The sequence below is a fragment of the Phasianus colchicus genome, chromosome 3 (assembly GCF_987193195.1).
Source record: "Phasianus colchicus chromosome 3, bPhaCol1.hap1.1, whole genome shotgun sequence".
In the NCBI taxonomy this organism is placed as follows: domain Eukaryota; kingdom Metazoa; phylum Chordata; class Aves; order Galliformes; family Phasianidae; genus Phasianus; species Phasianus colchicus.
Genome location: NC_143438.1, coordinates 16,725,272 through 16,740,428, shown reverse-complemented (window position 1 = coordinate 16,740,428; position 15,157 = coordinate 16,725,272).

Sequence of the window (15,157 nt, the reverse complement as noted above, 5' to 3'; positions counted from 1 at the left end):
TATATCCGCACAGGCTAAAAGATCAGTTTGTCACTGTTTCACTTTTCTGTTGATGAAATACGGTCCTTCACAGAGATTTTATAGTTGTATCAGTGTATCATTTATAGCCAGAACCAGTCCTCAAATGTGGGCTTAGGTGGGTTTAAATAACATGGCAGTCTTGTGCTGGAACTCTGGGATAAACATATCCCTGCTATGAAACAACATTTTTTCTCCATAGGCATTTCCATTAACTGTTATTATAGATATTATCAAAAATAGAACATAAAAAGCCTATGCTACAGCTTTTGCATCATCAGTATTCCTGGACTACGATTTGCCTGGGAGACCTTTACATCATCAGGTATAATATCCTTGTGCATTGTCTCAGTGCTTCATACATATGAAATTCATAGCTTCCTTGGGGCCACACCAGTCCATGACTGATAATGTGAGCGAGCATAATGACACCAGAACCAAGCTACAACTTAACAGAAGCATGGGGCAAACTGCTGGGTCCCACTCAGTGTACTTACCCAGCTTGCTGGCAGGAAATATCTAGACAAAAAAGGATTGATCACTGTTTTTGTAGGGTGTGACAGGCCCTGTTTGTGCCATATCCTTTTACTGTTACTGGCACTGATATCTGTAGTAAGAGATGCCACTGAGACAAGAACAGCTACATGAGAGCCAGTTGTTGCTGTTTCTTAATTAGTTTCTCATTCTGCCTGTTAAATTCCGGTAATGTTTCCTGTTTGTTTTCATTAAATTAGATCTTTTCTTCTGCACAATATCCACTGAATTACACTGAATTGTAGTGTTTATAAACCCACAGAGGAGTACCAGAACACATAATCCGCCCTAAAGCAGTACAGTAAGATGACAGGAAGACTTCTGAAACAGGCTGGTCCATTATTTCCCATATCTCCATTCCCCTATAAAAGTCACAGTGATGTCCCAGGTACAGATAACAGGTCAATACTGCTACAGTCCTCAATACTCCCCTCTCTGACAAAGAGGCTAAGATCAACCAGCCACTTACGCCTCTCTCATCATAGTGCTTGGCCATAAATGGCTGTTGAGTTTAATACAATTCCTTAAAACTTCTCTTGGTGAAATACTTTTATTCTGGCCTTGATGCAGATTTTAGGATTTGGATCATTTTCCTATTTTAGCAGAGTTCTGAAAATTCCCATTCTATAGTAGATGTCAACTAAGAAATAATTTGAAATAAACAAAAAAACAAGTCCACTTTTAAAACCTACAGCAAATTAGATTCAGAGAATAACATGCCACTGAAGCCATGTACGTTTCTAGTGGTATGAAAGCACCCTTGTTTTATTCAAACAATTACATCTTCTGGATACTATGAATAAAGTAGATGGGCTCAAGTTGTGTGGATTTAATTTTAAACCATAATGACAAAAAAACAAACAAACAAAAAAAAACCACCCACACACAAAAAAGCAAATACAACCAAGCAAAAGGAACCCCTATCAATAAGGGTTAGATATTTAACCTGCCTGAAAGAAACTGGAAGTACTTTGATTTCTTAGGATATTTCATCTTTTAAAATCCTTATCCTCAAAATGGAAATATTTCTATTTTGAAAGCCTGGAAAACTTACTGGGCATCTCGGTCTTATTTTTACCTTGTCAGGAGATACAATGACTATTGTAGTTCCTTGAATCTTAGTCAAGGCATTACAGGAGGTCAATTAGGAGCTAAAACCCTGAAAAATATCAGCACCCAAATGGAAGTCTCATACAGGGTGATCTTATGACAGTTTTGCGACTAAGAAAACCCCTGAAGAAGCTTTCTGTGAAAAAATGACTGGGGCCTACTCAGTCTATATTTTAATTCTGCACTGGGAGTTTTGGTTATGTGTGGGTTAAAGATTGCATCAGCAATTTGTCATCTTGGTAAAAATTATACGATAGAATTCATAGCACCCTTAAATCAAGGAGAACACTTACACCTGCGTATACTTGTTTGCAGAATGACAAATGATTTTCTTTGTAGACAGTGTAGCTGAAAAAAAATTAGTATTTGTTTTTAAATAATGTCTGTGTAGTTCAACTATTTTTAATTTTTTTTTTGATTGCAGACCTATTAAGAGAGGTTTTCAAATACATTCCCTAATCCATGCTTTGAAACTCAAGTCTTTCTTGCAACAGTTACCAGTTTTGACTATAAGAAATTAAAATTTAGAGACGTTTCCAGTGACAAAAATGAAATATATATATATATATTTAGCAATGGGTAGACTGTTTTAAATATGCTCCTTTTCAAAATGCAGACTACTTTCTGGCCATAGGTTTACAGTATATTCTAATTATTATCAAAATCCATTGTTGTCTGCACAGGCTATTGCTATAATCAGTTTTAGTTATTTCCTGGCTTAGCTCTGTTTTCCTGTGTTTCTGTCGCTCTTTTCTCCCTGGCTTCATCTTCCTAGTGGGTGACAGATGGATTTTCACCAAAGCAAGACAAGATGCAGCTATCAGAGATGGCTTGTCATAAGCAACCGGCAAGAAGATCAGCTGCCGTAGGACTGAGAGATGTTCAGCTGTTGACAGAAGAGCCCTCCTGGATCAGATGAGAGAGCTTCGAGGATGAATCCTGACTATTGCCTGGCCTAGCACATTATTAAAAATTGTTCACAATGAGTACAAACATGATGCAAAGTGCCACCAGCTCTGGATTAAAAAAAGAGTACTGAACTCAGATTGACTTCCTTTATTCATTTACACACCTCAGGGCGAGGGGGAACAATGGCCACCTAAGAAGTGTCATTATAAACTACTTTGCATAAATATGTACTGCACATCTGTTAGGAAGTCACATAAAGGAGGATGCAGTAGCCCCTGAACATGGTAAATTCCTTCTTGCAGCGTCTGAGATGGACGGTAGCTTCTGTTTTCCTGAACAGTAATGCTGTCTAGGTTAAAATAAATGATAACAAAAAGGTTTGCTTTTGCTTCATCATTTTATGCTGGGGCAATATTTCTTCCCCTGATGTCACTAGTTTAATTTTATTAAGAGAATAGCACCTATTCCACTGAAATCTGCTGAGATAAAGCAATTATGTAATGCAGAAGTTCTGCAAACCTGCTCCAAATATTGTCAATCCATAATTTGTGCTCTACATGTCTGAATTGGTTTTAGCACTCTGAGAGCCAGCTTCTGGTTCACACATTTAACGAGGATAACTGAAAGCTCAAAGTGCATGCATTTCAACTTCTTGCAAGTTTCATGAACATAAAAATAGGAAGATGTCCAAAAGAGGTGCATATATCACTTTTATAGCACAACGTTGCTGTTTTCAAAGCAAATTGGGTGTGTAGTAAAATGTGCAAGTAATGAGATAGAATTAGACTACTGTAAATGCTTCACAACCATACTGGGTAGCCAGGAATAAAGCTGTCCACATTTTTCCTTGCTCACTGAACACAGGATGCTCATGTTGAGGTTTTTAGTCTGTGGTTTCGTTCTGGGTATTTTACCTAAAAGCCAGTTTGTAGGCAGGAATGGAGGTCCCAAAAAGCCCAAACTGTGAGAGAACTTTAGACTTTGCCTCCTCTCCCTTTGCAAAGGAGCTGACTAAGTTGCAAGTATTCTGCCTTAGAACAGGGTACCATTGCTTGGGTTTGGATGTGCAAATGTCTGAGGGTGCACAGTCTGTCTAAGGCAGCAGCCTGCTGACAGCTGATCAGCAAACTAAGTGTAGGCAACTGGGAATAGATACCAGCTAAAAGCCAGGTCTGATTACTTGATTGAGACAAAATAGCTGCAGAAACAGAGATTCTGGGCAGTATTTCAAAGCAAAGCAACAGTTTTTATCAGTATAGGATGCCATATTGTAGTCATATGAGAGATAATGGGAGCATTGTGGACTCCAAAATACTGCTGATGGTTTGAAAATCTGCACTCGTGCAGATTTTCCACTCATGTGGAAGACATGCTGTAGCTGCCGTCTGCTATGAAATTAACACTCTTCCAGCTTAGTAAAGATCTTGATAGATGTCATTATCAGAGTAGTGATATAATAACAGTGAAAAACCTGAGGAGAATCGCAATCACTTCTCATATTTCTAGGTACTTTTTCCTAAACTCACCAAAATACTCCTGAAATTCTAGTTATAAATTAACAGATTTCCACAACTATCTTGAACACAGACCTGTAGTGCTGACAAATAATGAGATATTTGGACTGAACTTCTCATAAATATTGCATGAAATTTTATGTCTTTACATTCCACCAATAGAGGAAAGTATCTTTTAAAGCAATATATTGTTCATGCATCACAACTGCATGTAATAGTTTTCCACTGTATTGCTTTTAGGTTCATTAACATTCATACTGTTGTCTGCCACCTCATTTGTTTCAGTATTTGCTTTGAATTTGCCTTGCTGAAATAGTTTCACACTGTGCTTGCTTCGGATCATCTGCTGTTTCTATTTGACTAATGTTTTTACTGTATGTGTATATTTTATATATTTATATAGATTCTGTGCTGACTTATGCACATCCATAGACAGAGTTATCTTTTGGGGCAAGGCCAAACAGCCCAAATTCAAAATCTTGTGAGTGGTCTTCCCTAAGAATAATGAAGTCAGGTATTCTTTTTCCACAAATACTGCTCATTGATAAAGAACGCATAAAATACTTCCTCCTCCCAAAATAGATTTTTGCTTAGTTCTACATGTTCTACGCATAGCTTGACTCAAAGCTGAAATCAAATTGATCCTCTATCTCAGTGCCTATCACAGGAGTCTTAGAAACCCTCTTGAGACACAAAGGTCTGTTTTGCAAGAAATTTGTTTTGGAGGCTTACATGAAGCAGTGGACATGGACTTTTTTAGTCTTAATGGAATGGAGTTATCAGGCTGCACAGTCTCAATCAGCAGGTGTAATTTTCCAATCTCCAACAGCATACTCAATAACTTATGCTGGATACACATGGAATACATGATGACTTCTCTAGAGAAGGCCTTTCACTTTGCACAGTTTAGAGGAATCAGGATATTTTTACTGCCTGCAGCTATTCTCTTTCTTGCTCTTCATGAATCAAAGCATCTTGAGAAAGAATGGGATAGTGCTCTCCTGTGAACATCCAGATCATGTCATTCGTTTACAAGAGTTCTGTGCTGCTTTGCAGGAAAAAAAGAAAAAGAAAAAAGGAAAAAGAAGTCAGAACATAAAAAAGCTTAGGTGATGAGCATTCTTCATGCACACAACACATGGCTTTCATTGTTGTCCTTTGACTATCTATTTTTGCAGTCAGTGATGAGAAAGGTATCAATACCAAAACCCACAAATATCAGATCTTGTCCCTTTAGTTCAGAATCTTAAAAAAAAATGCAATCCAAAGAAGCAATTTAGAACTAAAATTTCAAGTCTTCATGATAAGATGTTTTCATATCAGCCATGGAAAGAGAGCATTGAATCTCCCAGATATTCATCCTTGATAAAGCAAATGTATTTAAAATAGGAAAAAAAAAAAAAAAAAAAAAAAAAAAGCAGCCTGCCTGTCTGCATTGTGCTACTCTGAATTGGTTCACAGTAAAAGCACTGGATGTGGCATAAGTGTCCAAAAGGATATTTAAGATTGAAAACACACTTAGTAATAAAATGATCAAGTGTTAGTACAGACTAAAGGTTAGGGTTAGGTTAAGAAGCTTTGTCTCCAAGTCAGATGTTTTCAAATTAATTGAACTCTATTTTAGAATACATTAAGAATAATAACTTCAGGACATTTGATAGTTATTTCTGAGGATCTGTAGAGAGTGACTTCAAGTAACCTCCAAAGGTGCACATGGTGACTGCCTTTACAGAAAATAAAAGTGAAGATTAAGGAAATGGAACACGCAACAGTAATTGACCAGTCAAACAGAGTGCAATTCTTGGAAAAATCCGGTAGCAAATAATCAAAGTATTTGAATATTGCTGTTGGGTTGAGCTTGGCCAGCACTCAGAAGCCCTCCCAGACGTTCTCTCACTCCCCCTTTTTGATAGGACAGGAGGAGAAAATAAGGTGGAAAAACTCATGGGTAGCAACAGAGACAGTGAGATCACATACCAATTAACATCACAAGCAAAACAGACTCAGCTTGGGAAAATTTCATTTAATTTACTGCCAACTAAAACAGATTTGAAAGTTGAGAAACAAAGATAAATATTACAACTACTTTTTCCTCTCCACCTGCATTTTCCCCAGGCCCAGCCTCATCCCTCCATTTCTGACCCTTCTAACTCCTGCCCTTCAACAGCACAGGAGGCTGGAGAATGGGGTTGGGGTCAGTCCCTGACAGCTCCTCTCTCCATCTCTCCCTCCACACACCATGCCCTGACCCAGCTGGGCCTTCCCAGGGACTGAGGGAAAGCCCTGCTACACTGAAGTCTTCTGCTCCCGGCCGCTGGGTATCTCTGCTCCAGCTGTGCCTTGGAGCCCCTCCTGTTCTCTTCCTCCTCTACCCCAGATGCAGACATGGCTGTTTCACCCTCTGTTCACATCTCCCAAAAGTGTTATGCCCTCCCTTCCCCAGGATCTCCCTGAGGCATCCACCCATGGCTGTTGAGCTCAGCTGTTACCTGCAGTGGGACCACCAGAGGATGTGTCCAGCACGGAAGTGAGTGGTTAGGATTATTTTCTAGTCGATGACATTTAACTAACCCAGTAGCACTTTCATTCTGTTTGGCAATGGGGAAGCCTCAGCCAGTAAGTTTTACCCAGTTTGGGTATTATATATCAGAATGAAGCAGACCAGTCAAAACAAAACAGAAGACAGAAATAAGAATATTCTAGCAAATGAGATGCAGGAAAGGCAGAAAGAATTAATGTTATTAGGTTAAAATTTTTTAAAAATCTGGGAGCTGATAGAGTGGGAGACAAACAGAAGAGGAGAACAGCTTTCAACTGTGCATAAGCCAAAGGCAAAGAAGAAAGGCATTAATTGTTTCTCATGTCTATTTCTGGCATATGAAGAAATATGGAACTTCAACAACAATAAAGGTTTAAGCAAGCTACTAGAAGAATTGTTAGGACAAAGAAAGCCCTAAAATAGCATGCCCACGGGAGCTGGGGGACCTCCAGCACTGGAAGGCTTTAAAGCCCACAGCCTGCGAGTTGCATGTGGCCCAGGACAGCTAGTAATGAGGTCACATAAGAACATAAACTTTCAACATTATTTCATGATTTTTAGCAACATTTTTCATGAATTGATTGCATGTAGTTTGAGTGTGAAATGCATAGAAGAAAACAGAATGCTGTGGAGGTGAGGGTGCAAAGCAATGCTAACTTCACATCTAGTGCCTGCCCCACATACTCAGTCAAATACAAACTCATGTGCATTTGGAGTAAAATGCAGTGATCACCAATAATAATATTTCAACCTACCTAATGTAATCTCAAAAGAAAACAGAGCCCAGAAAAATAACAAAATTCTGGACAAAGGAATGAAGAAAAAGTGTTCAGTGGAAAATGGAAGGTAGTATTTTGTTGTTGTTGTTGAGAATAATAATATGGCACTATATGAATAAACATGCTGCCAAATTCAATGCATATCAAGGAATTTTTCATAAAGACAAAGTATGGGAACTGAAAAAAGTCTGTCATCTCAACATTTCTTTTTTCCCCAGTTATAACTAAAATGGACTGTTATAAAAGTGAGTTACGTGATAGCAAATCTGACTACAAAAAAAATCAAAATCATTTCCTCATGATGAGTTTACTAAGCAATGTATGCAACGTGTAGCAAATAAAATTTGTTCTGATTAAAAATATATTTATATATATATTTTTCTAAAATTAGGTTTGTCTCACCAGACTATATCTAGGTGAACTGAAGAAGTAGGAAAATCTTAACAAAAGAAATTTGAAGAGTAAATATGCTGATTTCAAATTTAATGCTTCTGTGGTAGATTAAAGTAGATAAAGATGCTACAGAGATGGCTCAACCTGCCATTTTTATTAGAGATATTGATAATGAGTATAATGTCACTGAAGAAATTATTTATTTGATTTATTTGATGCCATTGAAAACCACAACTAAATCTATTGTTTTGTATGAAACATTAAAAATTACATTTAAGAGATTTTTTTTTTAACCTTTGTTAGCATACCTGACATACCTGACAACACCCTGCTGGTAACTGGTAAAGAAGAGTGACTTATAAAATTAATAGAAGACAATGCAGTTGCTACTGGTAACTCACATTTGATGAAATATCACTGCATCATACATGAAGAAAAAGCATATATGGATAATGTCATGCAAATGACATAATGTCATGCATCATCAAATCTGTGAATTTCAAAAAGTCCAAAAGATTGAATCATCACCAATTTCAGGAATTCCTTAAAAGTATGGATGCTGATTATGGGGGCATTGTTTACTTTTCTGAAGTAGGGTGGTTATGTCAGGGTAAAATGCTTAAAGGATTGTTATGATTTGCAAAATGCAATCAAATTCTTCACAGAATCAAAGGGAATATTTATGCCAGAACTTTAAGATGAAAATTGGTTCACAGATCTATCATTTTTTGCAGAGTTGACTGCTCATTTAAATGAGATAAACATGTGCCTTCAAGGTGAAAATCAACTTATTTCTGCAATGTTTCAAACTATAACAACATTTGAAGTGAAACTTTAATTATGGCAAGCTCAAGCAACAGCAAAAAATTGTATATTGTATGCATTTTGATACATTGGCTAAATACAGTCCTGTGAACAAAGAAAAATATGTAGTCTTGCCTTTCGTTTTGGTAAAGGAATTTGAGAATAGGTTTTAAGATTGCCAAGAAAATCCATTTTCAGTCCACATAAATACATTAGCTGTGATTTTCAAATGGAATGTTCAAAGTTGCAATCAGACATTCCACCTCAAGAAAAATTTCATTGTGTCTCTTTACTAGACTTTTGTAAGACATATCTTACCAGAGAACAATACTTTTACTTCACAATCAGGCCTAATTCAAGTCATTGCTTTTTGGCAGTACCTACATTTGCGAACAACTATTTTCAAGAATGAAGCACAGGAAGACTAAAATTTCATCAAAAAGCTCTGATGAACACCTTGAAAACTCACTATGAATTGCAACTATTTCTACTGAACCAAACAGTGATGCATTAGTTTCACAAAATTAAGGTAAAATATCCCATTAGTTTTTGCATTCTCTTTTGTTAATACTTAATAATAATAAATATGAAAAAATACTTATATCGATTAACTGTATTTTATTGTTTTATAAGCAGCCCAAGCCAAGCCAAAAGGTTGGGTATCCATTCTTTAAAGAAACTAACACAAGGGCCTACCATGAAAGACATACTTACAGATTTCACAGAATCGTAGGGGTTGGAAGGGACCTCCAGAGATCATCGAGTCCAACCCCCCTGCCAAAGCAGGATCCCTACACCAGGTCACACAGGTAGGCGTCCAGGCGGGTCTTGAATATCTCCAGAGAAGGAGACTCCACAACCTCCCTGGGCAGCCTGTTCCAGTGCTCCGTCACCCTCACCGTAAAGAAGTTCTTGCGCACATTGGTGCGGAACTTCCTATGCTCCAGCTTCTGGCCATTTCCCCTTGTCCTGTCTCCGCACACTGCTGAAAAGAGTCTGGCCTCACCACTTTGCCCCCCACACCTTAGATATTTATAGACCTGGATCAGGTCCCCTCTCAGTCTTCTCTTCTCAAGGCTAAACAGACCCAGATCACTTAGCCTTTCCTCATAGGGGAGATGCTCCAGGCCCTTCACCATCTTTGTGGCTCTCCGCTGGACTCTTTCCAAGAGATCCCTGTCTTTTTTGTACTGGGGAGCCCAGAACTGGACACAGTACTCCAGATGAGGCCTTACCAGGACTGATTTCACTTTAAGGCACAGGAATGGACTAGATCAACCTTCTGAATCCTACAGTTTTTTTATTACTTTTTCATTTAAAATAATTCTATAATAGTACAAACACTCTGTTTTCTTCTTCTCTTCTTCCCTCTGATAGGAAAATGTATAAGAGATTCTTTTCTACTTCTGAATATTCAGTTCCTTTTATCCTACGTTCACACTGCCAACCTGTGAAATGAGGTAACACTAAACAAGTGCTTCTGAAATGAGGCACAAATGCTGAATTAACGAGAGCCAGTTGCCAGTTATAGCTAAGTAGAAAAACCCACACAGGAACACAAGGGACTTCTGGTTCTGGCATTTGGTCTACTTTCAAGACTACAACTTCTCCTTCAGCTAGATTTTTCTAAGACCTTGAGTCTTGTAGGCAGTTAAAATAAGAAAATCCAAATCTTCTACACCAATTTATGTAATTAAATTCTCCTAAATATAGTTAAAATGAAAATATGATATTGATAGCAGTTTATTTAATGCAGACAAGTTTTCCTTTTAGTTAGAAGAAGGCAGCAAATCCTGACAAAACGCTTCTCATGAATCCTTAGGGTAAAGAGGATTTTTCTCTACAGAGCATAAGAAATACGAAGGGACATGAAGAATAATTAATTGGAATCTCTAATTAAACAGTAGAGCCTAAGAGATAACTTCTTGTCATCCGGAAATGTTCTCAGGAAGTGACATTGTCTCAAATGAAAGTCCAGATGTCGATTAATTGCAATTCAGGCAACCTTGAAACTAAACAGAAAGTGACACGAAGGTGTGAAGCTTCTGCAAAAATGTCCCTGTAGGATTAAAAGGATAAAGCATTTTGAATGAAGATAAGTAGGACAAGAACTTTGCCACGTCACATGTTTTCCCATTTAGGAACTGACAGGATAAACCACAGGCAGTTGCCTTGAGCACTGCTTTATATTCAGGGTGTGAAGTTAAGTAAGGAAAAGGAAGTGCGAAAGGATACATGGTTTGATGTTGAAAATTATCAAGGCTATCTAAAGTGAGTCAGTTCATCAGATAGAAAAGTAGGAACACTGGGGAGGAAGAGGGTCGAGTATTATTATATTTTATCTTTTTCTTTCTCTCTCTCTTTTTTTTTTTTTTTTAAGAAAGAACATTAAGCTAAAAGATTTGAAGTTTCCTTTATGTTGAGCATCATCTAAAGATCAGAGTTATCCAATACTTTCTGTGGAAGCTCATTCACAGAAATAGTGTGCCTGAGCAAAAGAATTGACATGCTTAATTATATCACTGTTCCACCTAATTTGGTACCTTTTCATCAAGACTTACTAGTACCTCACAATGTATCACAGCAAAGTGTGAGAAGCACCATATAAGATTACTGCGCCCTTAGGGAAGATATCTTGCCAACCCCTGTTATTTAGTAGTTGCTTTATGTCCTGAATCATGAAGGTTTATATCTCACATAAATTTTCTATCTGGCTTAATCTAACTGTTCTCTTTATTCACAGAAATGTTTATTTCTGATATTGTATCTTGTGGTAATTACTTAAGTATGCCAGTTAGACACTGTATTAAAGGGAAATTAATTTTATTGTTTTAATATATGTTTCCTTCCAAATTCACTGAATCTCTATTTGTGGCTCTATGACACAATGAAACAATGTGTATTAAAATTAATCATAATTTTATACATCACTAATAGCATACTACTCTTTTCACTGTCACTATACAACATTATTTTCAATTCCTCCAAGATGAAAATGAAGCATTCTGGACTCCAGATTTTAAAAGACATAATTTAACATATATGATCATTTGCTTCCAAAGCAAGAAAGTCTATATTTCTCAAACAAATTGCAATGCCTTGTTCTCTTGCAGTGAAAAAATAAAATTGCATGCATTATTTTTTGTGTGACTAAAATTGGGATGCAAATTTAAAGGTCACATTGTAAATGTGGATATTTAATTCCATTATTCTGCCCTGAAAAGTCATTGTTTTCATGTCATGCATTTTCATTAGATCTTTCCACATTTTGTCTATTAACTATTCTGCACTATGCAGACTGAGAGGACAAATGTTGAAATATATGTTCTTGATTTACAGTAGTATTTGCAACATTGGTAACATTCAAATCATACCAACACTGCAGGAGAATTTACATTGAAGTGTGTAATGGAATGGACAAAGTCTATTAAAAAAAAAAAAAAAAAAAGAAAGAGAGAGAGAGAGCAAAAGAGAGAAAGAGAGAAGAGAAGGAGGGAGGGAGGGAGGGAGGGAGGAAGGGAGGGAGGAAGGGAGGGAGGAAGGGAGGGAGGGAGAGAGGGAGGGAGGGAGGGAATACAGTGAAAGGGAGGTAAAGTCAAACAGAGATGAGTCTTGAGCTACTTTGAAAGAGCTACATGTCTTAAAAAATTATATAAAGTTGTAGGATCTAATATACCTAGCTAAAACAGGAGAATTTCTGGGAGAACAACTGCAAAGGAGGTATATTTTCATGGTCTAAATGAAAGCAGTAAGACAAAAGAGCAACAGCAAAACACATACAAAAAAGAAAAAAATAATAATATCAATCTCAAGACTCCCGTGAGGCAGCTATTAATCCTGAACTTTTTGCTTGTGTGATGTCAATTTTCTTATCACAGTGGGAAAACATAAGATCTTCATTTGGGATTTTCCCAACAACTGTGCCCTAAATTGCACAAGTAGGAGCAGAGCTGGACTGGCACTCAGAGTGCTGACTATCAGCCTTTTCCTTCTGTTTTTAAGAGAGGCAATAAAGCTAAAGGTCAAGTACTGTGTTTTGTTGGCAACTTATTGAAAAAAAAAATGCATTGGATGGGACTCGTGTTCTCTTCACAACACCAAACATGTAAAATACAGTGATGGTGTCAATCTTAGATTGACACCTATCCTCATATATTTTTCATTCTTATGTTATTCTTAGTAAAATTAGTAAACTAGCCCACATCAGGAATTGAACAATTAGCATTTAAATTTATAGCATACAGTCACTTTGCCCTTATACTTCACTATAAAACCTGATCTAGAAAGTATTTGAGACTGTCCAACTGTTTGGTGTCATCTCTTGCATGCCGTTGCTACAGTAGGTCAAACTGTCCCCTTCAGATGATTTTCAGATAATTCCAGCATTTCAGATAATTCTAGCATCCCATTGTCACTTTGGACAAAAAGATATCACAAGGACCTAGCTTGGATTCTAGCAGGATTGTAGCTTGCCCTGTGTCACTCTACTGTGCTCGGGAAGAGTAAAGGAGTCTGAAACTGAATGTTAACTCTATTTACATCAACCCCATAATCCTGTTACAAAATTTGTCTAATGTCAATTGGCCGTAATGTCAGTGGAAATCAAGCACAGAAATGTGAGCCTTACATTTTGCTTATCCAATGTTCTCAGTAAAAATGGAACCAAAATGAAATTATAATTTAAAACAGTGAAGCAGCTTTGCAGGCAGTGGCAATTGAATATGTGGAAATCAAGTTTACTCAATCAAATGGCAAGCAGAACAAAATCAAATTATGCACTCTACTAAAACATTCTTTTAATAACAACAGAACAAATGCATGCCTTCCAAGTTTCCCTTGGGTTTTATTAAAGTAACATATTCAGCAGCTAGCTTTCTAGTCCTGGGAAGGAGCTAAACTCAAATCTGCCTTACTTTTCAGTTTCGATGGATTGTTAATTGAAGTAAGAAGTGTCTAGAAGTGAGTTGGTAGTATCTGTAGGTTTGTGATTTGATCATGGAGACTTTCACCTCTAGCTGACCAGCTTATTTTCTGTGAAAGTCAAAAAAACTGAGGCCTCAGTTCATGAATTCACCACGTTTTGCATGAACCTATGCACATGGTTATGTTTGTGACGTACTAACACCTGAAAAATAGGCCTCAAACCAAAGTTAATCTTGAGATTAACTCACAAGCAAGCATTACCTAACATTAGTATCCAATCATTAGCAAAATATGTATGATCATTAGTGAAATATGTATCTTGGATAAAATGTCTCATTAGCAAGGTATGTAGATTAGATAAAATGTTATGAGAATGCATTAACCTTTCCTTGTTAAGAAACATGGTATCAAGTCCTAGTACACAAAATCACTTGGTTCCTGGAGCCCTGGCCAGGCTTGAGGAGGAACCCAAAAAGAGAGAATGATGCCAGATATTTCTACCCTTGAAGTTACAAAAACTTGTTTATTCACCAATATATTAGCTGCCCTTGCAGCAATGTTGGAGACCTCACCTGTGGATGGACACTTAGCATAGGATTTCCCAATTTCAGGGAAAGGTTCTCCAAATCCTTGCTGTAACCAAAGCTTCCCAGCAACCGGGGAGCTGGATGATGATGAAGTATTTGGGTAATTGGTGGTGTATAACTTTCCTAATCACTGTAGTTAATCTTATGTAATAATAATAAGGTGCATTGCCTTGTTTTATTTTTGTATCATTTCATCTTGCTTCATTTTATTCTTGATGTTTCATTTCACTTATTATTTTCTTGCTTTAAATGTAAGTAAACTCACTTCTTTTACTTGGTATCCGTGTCCTTCGTGCTGACCCCGTCCATTGGCAAAACACTTCTATGGAGTAATTAACATGCATCTGCTGAAATTATTCCTTAAAGTGAAGCTAGAAAACCTTCATTCTTTCACAGCTAGAATAAAATATGTCATGTCTCACTCCATTTCCTATTGCATGCAGACCTGCAAGCAAAAATGACCATCAAAATGGATAAGCTATGGCACTATTATTATATTGGGCAATGATTAGATTACCCAGAACAGTTTGCTAGACCTTTAACACCAACTTACAGTTCAGCACTGACAGAAGAAGAGATGATATCAGACATTCAAAAATACATAAACAAAAAGAAGTGTGGATTGAAAATGACACCTCATTCAGACTCCACGAAAAATAGTCTCCACCACCTCAGTTAAATTTAGAGGGAGGTTATAAGCTGAGAACTGATTAGATAATCTAGTTCCTGTTGATTCGTGTCAGTTACAATTTACACTTAGCGAATACTTTCAAAATGTGTAATCATATTATCTGCCTAACAGAAACATTAAAAAATCAGCGAGATCTGGTTTTAGTGTAATTTTTAGAACTTTATATATTAAAAACCAAGAGAGAAGTAAACCATACATGATCAATAACAAGTGAAATTTGATATAATATACATATATATATATTTCTTGGTTGAATAAACCTCACCCCAGCTCACAGAAAGCTAAGTGTGACTTGAAAATGATTCTTTTATTGAGTCTTTTCCTGTTAAAAACATATGGATTTTAAACACTTTAAA